General features: G+C 51.0%; 1 protein-coding gene across 11 annotated transcripts in view; it reads right to left on the bottom strand.

Moving 5' to 3' along the window:
• Positions 1 to 7,225, bottom strand: part of PTPRE (protein tyrosine phosphatase receptor type E) — a 182,721-nt gene that overhangs the window by 70,671 nt on the left and 104,825 nt on the right. The window lies entirely within an intron of this gene.

Below are 7,225 nucleotides of genomic sequence, written 5' to 3'. Positions count from 1 at the left end.
GAAGTGCTGGGATTACAGGCATGAGCCACCAGGCCCGGCCGCATTCTCCTCTTGATACACATTTGAGTTGTTTCAGTTACTTTGCTCTTACAAACAAAGCCGCTATGAGTGCTTGGGTTCAGGTCTTTGCTATGAGTGCTTGGGTACAGGTCTTTTTGTGGACACATTTCTTCAAGTATTTGGGGTCAATGACCGTAAGTGGAATTTCTGGGTTGGAAGAGGAAGTATATATGTTTACAAAGGTTTTAGATTAGTTTGAAATATTTAAAATCAGGGGAGTCTGCATGAAAGTCTGGAGATCTGTCTTCTCTCGGGAAGACCGGGTGTGGCCTGCACTCTCGTGTGACCCTCTGGGCTGGTCCCTGAGTTTTCAGAGTGTCAGAGTGGCCCCCACCCCATCCCATTCCCAGCCATGTCACTTCCACTGTCTCCTTCCTCCCAACTTGGGGCTGCAGTTCCACAAATGGGCACCCAGCCGCAGAGTCTGGGTTTACAGTGGCTGGTCAAATGCAGAGGGCTCGGCTGACCACCCCCAGCGCCCTCACTGGGAGCACCAACAAGCCAAGGTGAAGTTGGGGTTGAGACGGGGGAAGGGGGATTGCTGACTTTTTTCTTCCTGACTCAAAGCAACAAGTTTTAGTAAATTCCAAGTGAAATGCTTCCTTTTCCAGGCCCCCACTATTCAAAGTTGTGGGAGGGTTTTTAATTTGGTTCAGTCTTCCTTAATATGCTGCAGATACACAGATTTTAATCTTCTTTTATTAAAAATAAATCCACCGTCCCCGCTTGGGTCTCTTGTGTAAATATCTAATTAGGGCAGAAGCTTGGCCCAGCCCAACAGGGGTGTGTCGACGTCCCCCTCGACACACGCAGTTTGAAGGAACAGACTTCAAAGAATTGCCCCATCTTCTGAAGAATGTTAATTGGGCCAAACAGTGTGCATGCATTCTTTATGACTGCTCCTCCGGTTGTTTGGGAGAACATTTGACCCCAAATCGCAACTAAGGAGTGAAAGCTCCATATTTTATAACTCAGAGAAGCTGCTTCATGACCTCCCCGGACACCCCAGCTGTGAGGGGACGCACCCTCTGCCGGTGCCTGGAGGGGACCTGTGGGGCCGGGGTCCCTGCCAAAGGCCTGGTCCTCATCAGACTTGCGAGGGTGGTGCATCTCCTACTTTGCCAGCCAGTCTGGGGGCGAGAGTAGCTTCCCACCAACCTCCGGCCTGAATGCTGCCAGATCCAATGCCAAGGGATGTCCCAGGCAGAGCCGATTGCGGCCCTCGGACATTATGTGCTGAGTGATTTCACATTCCCTTGTCTTACACTCAGCCACTCTGGGAAGGAGGATCAAAGTCCTCTTCTAGAGCAGAGATGACCACGACCCAGAGAGGACAGGCAATTTGGCCTGAGGCACACATCAAGAGAATGGCAGAGGCAGGGGCACATCGGGTCTTGTCTAAGTCCATGGTAGCCTCCTGCACGCACACATGCATGCATTCCACTACTTACTGGCCCCTACTTGCATTCAAAGGTGAACACAACAAACACAGCCCTGCCTTCGGAAAACTCCCTCTACACACTGTCTTAGCCCAGTGGCTATAACAAAATATCTTAGACTGGGTGGCCTAAAAACAACAGAAGCTTCTCACAGTTCTGGAGGCTGAGAAGTCCAGGATGAAGGTGCCAGTGAATGTGGTGTCTGGGGAGGGCCCTCTGCCTGTTCAGAGACCTTTTTGCTGTGTCCTCAGCAAATAGGTCCCCTGGAGCCTATTTTGTAAGGGCACTAGTCCCATTCAAGAGGGCTCTACCTTCGTGACCTAGTCACCTCCCAAGGCCCTGCCTCCTCAACCCAGCACATTGGTGATCAGATTTCAACATATAAATCTGGGGGGAAGATCACAGCACATCCATTCTCTGTCTACCATGCGACCATTTACAGGATTGCTTTTCTCAACAGGTGCTGCCCCTTAAAGCTGCTGTCCGTCAAACTCCTTTCTACTAGCAGCCCCTGGGGGCGCTCAAAGATAGGATTCTCCCTCCATTTCTAGATTATCCCAAAGGGTTTCCTAACAGATCCCCCTGGCTATTTGTTTTGACCATACACATTGAGAGCTGCAGGGCAAATTTATGTTTCCTCTATTCATGACTTTGGAGGAGAACACTCTCTTAGCCATCCTTGACCCAGCTAACCGATGAGTTTCCATTTGGTAAGGCTGCACACTTGAAGTAATATGGTTCCAGGGTTACGTTTTTCTTTACTGACACTCTGTTGGTAAACTGCAATCAACACCATGTAATTATAGAAAATTATAACGCAGCACAGCAGTAACCCAAAAAGCTACCCTTTGGGAGTATTATTAAATAGATACTCTTCTCTTTAATAGAAAATTCATGCCAATTTCATAACATGGCTTGCTCTCACACTGGGAAGCATTATGGTGCTCATGAATTTTTAAAGAAATGCTGATTTTAGTGACCAAGAGCCAGTAATAGAAATGTGTTTATTTGTTTAACAAGTATTTACTGAGTGTCTTCTGGACACAGAGCAGGGAAGGAGGTCTTGTTTAATTAACAAGATTCGACAACCTTGCTGCCTTCAAGGGATTTCTAGTCTAACTGGGAGACCACACTCCCCTGAAAAAGATTTCAGTGGGTTCAAAGTAGGGTTGTGGGGAGTGGCTGGTGCCAACCTTTTGAAAATTTGCTGGAATCCTTGTATTTGACATAGGTGTCCTAGGTGCTGAATATGCCACCGGAGCTAGTCCCCATCTCTGCTCTTGTGAAGTTCCTGAGGACAGGAAATGATGCCTCATCCATGCCTAGCAAGTAGCAGGTGCACCTTAATGACTTCTGAGCTGAGCAGAAACCCAGGCGGTCAACAGCACAGCTGTCAGGACAAAACTGATGGCATGTGCCTCTCTCAAGGCTGGGGAGTGCCTCGCTGCTATGGGGAGGAGCTTCATCTGGGGCTTCTCAGCAAAGCAAGGGTAGCAGGTAACACTGGATATTTACCAGCTCAGCCTCATGGGGAGGATCGGCCAGACCTCACAGGCATAGGGCAAGGAGAAGTTTGGCTTATTGGCCAGGAAGTTGCTAGACTCTTGAGTGACCACAAGGTCAGAGCTATCCTGGAGCATTTTATTGCCCTAAAATCACCCTTGAGTTGCAAGGGTGAGTTGCATTGGGAGGCTCCAGGAGGCGGCCAGCACTCTGAAAAGAGCCCCAACATGGGAGACAGGTGGACCTGGGTTCACACCCAGGCTCTCTATCTTGTCACTCTGAGCCAGGAGACAGGTGGACCTGGGTTCACACCCGGGCTTTCAATCTTTTCACCCTGAGCCAGGAGACAGGTGGACCTGGGTTCACACCCGGGCTTTCAATCTTTTCACCCTGAGCCAGGAGACAGGTGGACCTGGGTTCACACCCGGGCTCTCAATCTTGTCACTCTGAGCCAGGAGACAGGTGGACCTGGGTTCACACCCAGGCTCTCTATCTTGTCACTCTGAGCCAGGAGACAGGTGGACCTGGGTTCACACCCGGGCTCTCAATCTTGTCACTCTGAGCCAGGAGACAGGTGGACCTGGGTTCACACCCAGGCTCTCTATCTTGTCACCCTGGGCAAGTCACTTGTCTCTTAGAGGATTTTTCCCTTCCCTGATCTTGGGACAGTTTCCGCCCTTAGGATGGGTGAGGACACAGGTGGACTCTCTGGCCCAGGTTCTGCTCTGAGCTGGTGGGAGGGGGACAGTGACAGCCACACTCCAGGTGTCTAGGCCACCGCCTGTGAACTGGCACGTGTGAGGCACCCACAGTTGCTGAGCTCGGCTGTTCGCCAGCCATGGTACCCTCCTGAGCTGGAGGGGGGAGCTCCTAGGATGCCCACAGCCCAATAGGACAGAGAGAGGAAGCATAGAGTAACAGGAGTGTCCTAAAAGGAATTTCTGGTGAAATGGTATTATAACTCTGCATTTTACGAGCTCAACTTAGCATCTGAATTTGGAAGTATTAGGGATCCGGGCGGGCTGCGGGGGCGCTTCTGCGCATGCGCCAAGCTTGAAGCCCCGGGTGCTATGCCAGAGGTGACCAGCAGGTGGCACCGTCGGGTAAGCCACAGGAACGTCCACCGCGCACCCACCTGGTGCGCCCAAGCCATGCCCAGAACCTTCCTAACTCGCGCTTCCTCCGGGGTTCCCCAGTCACTCAACCAGCATCCTTGCAGGATCACTCCAGAAACGTGGTTTCTGGTACCTGCACTCCCTTAAATAACCACTTCACCAATGCCCAAACATTTGTTCTTAAATAGTTTTCCTCTCCATTCACTCCCTGTGTTACCGTGATTAATTAGGAACTAGCATTGTAAGATTCATGTGAATTCCCAGCAGTCATCCTCACACCATCTCCCAGCCTGGAATTTTACAATCTGTGGGTCTGTTATCTCTACCCTAGCCAAGAAATTTAACACCCAAATGGAATTTCCTTGCCTGGAATGAGAGAGAGAATTACCCATCAAACTGCATGCCATGTTCAGGAAATTGGCTTTCTTCCCACGGAATCGATTCTTCCATACATACTAAAATTAATTATCCTGAAGACTATAACTCAAAGTATGTACAAATGAAGTGTCATGCTTAGGACAGGGGTGGCAATTCAGGAAGACGGGTGGCTCCTGGGATACGAACCTTCTGCCTGCCTTCCGCTTAATGGATGGGTTACCAGCTGTTTAACAAGCCAGGGTTTGACGTTTGTGGCTGGGGATCTAAAACTGAGAGGAGAAGAAAGTAGGAGAGAGAAAAAGAGGCAGAGAGGACTGGGCTAGGGACCACATGGTCTCCTCCCTGACATGGTGGTGATGGGATCTGTGCCCCGGCAAAGGGAGGAGCTCTTGTATTTCTCAGGCAAGGAAAAATTTCAGTTCCCCAAGCCAAGCCATTCTCTGCTGTCTTTAGCAAAGGCTGGGCATACCTCGACCACTGGGCTTCAGAGTCCCTGGGCTCTGCCATTTTCTGTGTGTGGGCACTCATGTACATTTGGCAACCTGTAAAATGGGAAGTCATCTCCGGTATGAGAACAGAGGGGCTAAAACCACACCCCCCCCGCCCCCCAGGGATCCAGGCTGGAAGGGCTGGGGACGAGTCGGCCTGGTTTATGGCCAGCAAAGGGCCTGGCCCCCAGGGGCTGCCCGGAAGGACTTGAGGGATGAATAAGTGAGTGAGTGAATGAATGAATGGCCCTCATCACCGTGAGATGTGCTATAAACAGGGCGACCACATGCCCCTATTGGCTCTGGACCATCTCAGCTCATGGTCATTGCTCAGTGTAATTATCAGTCTTGCCTGCTTTCTCTCATGAGGGTCAGGACTTGGATGGTGACTCATATGTCCCCCTGACCCCTGGCCATGGAGGGAGGTGAGGCCACCATGCAGAAACCAGAGAGAAATTTTGTTGTCTTAATATGAAACATGACTACAATAATGTGCTAAATAGATTTTCTCCATTTCATTGGTAATATTTAAACAATGAAGGAATTGGGAATTGGGAAAGCCCAAGTTCTAAAACCTAAACGGCTGAATTCTTTTCATCATCTTTCAAGGCACAGCTGTTCTCCTAGCAGCACAGACGCTGGAAAGAGCCTGGGCCACAAGTTCAGGACGACCTAAGCTCCAGTCCACCAGCCGTGTAGCCCTGGGCCAGCTCTTTCAGGCTCAGAGTAAAATGAGCACAATAGTGACCACGTTGTACCTCGGGGGAAGCTCCACAGGGAAGAAGCATGCCCTTGGCACTGGCTGGCACACAGGGGGCCTTTGCAAATGTCAGCTCCATGCCCTGAGGCAGAGACCAAGTCTTACAGAAGCTGCCGCACCCTTCAGCTCTCCCCAAGTGGTTCACGAATGCAAGGAAACATCCCTGATTTCTCAGGAAGTAATAGAACATCAAGCTCACCTGCCATTGACGTTTTACCCTTTTCTGGAATGTAAACAAACACTTTAAAATGTGTTGGCTCAAAGGCAACCAAACAAGAAGGCAACAAAATCCATTTTATTTCTCTTATTATATACTGACGTTACCAAGCAGGAGATAGAAATCTAAAGGGGACCCCAATTTTCAGTCCTGAAGATATAAACCTTCAGAATACGCAGACCGCTGAACAGTGAGACCCCCCCGGATGCTGCAGCTCCCAGCTGCCAGGAGAAAAAGTGCTTCTATGGCCTGCAGTGACGGCCAGCACCACGGTGGAGGTGACACTGTAGCCGGCCGGGCCTCCAGCACTGAAGTTCCAGGCAGCCCCTGACCGACAAGGTGCACTCCTGGTAAGATCTGCAGGGGTCAAAGTAACCCAGCGCCAGCCAGACCAGAGACTCCTCTCTGTCTCTCTCTGTTTTTTTTTTCTCTCTCTCTCTCTTTGTCACTTCTGGGACTTAGCACTGGGCAGTGAACTCATGCAGGTTTGTTGATTGACTGACTGGCCGCATTCATCAGTGACAGGAGGAGCAGGGGCCCTGGCAGGATGAGGACGCAGGCTGGATGCCTGGAGGCTTTGGTGCATTTATTCAGCTGATGCGCTTCTGAGAAAGGGCCAGCAGCTCTGTGCCCCTGCTCCTGCGTCTTCTAATTCTTACATCCTTGAGTCCTGGCCAGAGTTAGCACAGTAGGTTCTGGGAAGATGTGACTAGCCCAGGTGTGTCGGGCTCCTTCCCATACTGAGAGCAAAGGCGGGATGCTCCAATAGCCTGGGCTGGCTGTCTCCCAGGAAATACCGCTCCCAACTCCAGAGGCCCCTGACCTACTAGAATAAAGGGGATATTGATCAACTGGGTTTAGAAACCCAGGACTGGCCGTCCCACTATCCCTGGCTACTGAAACTTTTGCTAAGAATCTCTAGGATTTCTCTCTCTTGATGGGAGGCTTTTTCAGGTCCAGAGAGAGCTTGGCATCCCAGGGACTTTATTTTACCTTCCAGAAGCTCCAGGAGGAAGCCAGAGGTGCAGCATGAATCCCCTGAGGCTGCAAAGGCACCTGGAGGGAGGGAGGGAGGGAGAGAGGCAGGGAGGGTGAAAGGAAGGCAGGGAGGCGAGGGCGGACGAGCCAGCAGGGCTGCAGAGAGATGGTGGATGCACTGTCTCCCTTGGGAAGTTTTCACAGCGCAGGGGACTCTGCAGGCAGGCACACGTGCTGTGGAGCCTCCTGAGCCTCCCCAGTGGTGAGAGATGCCTTCTTCCTGGAGG

Source organism: Macaca mulatta, chromosome 9 (genome assembly GCF_049350105.2).
Source record: "Macaca mulatta isolate MMU2019108-1 chromosome 9, T2T-MMU8v2.0, whole genome shotgun sequence".
Taxonomy (NCBI): Eukaryota; Metazoa; Chordata; class Mammalia; order Primates; family Cercopithecidae; genus Macaca; species Macaca mulatta.
This window is presented reverse-complemented; position numbering and strand designations above follow the sequence as displayed.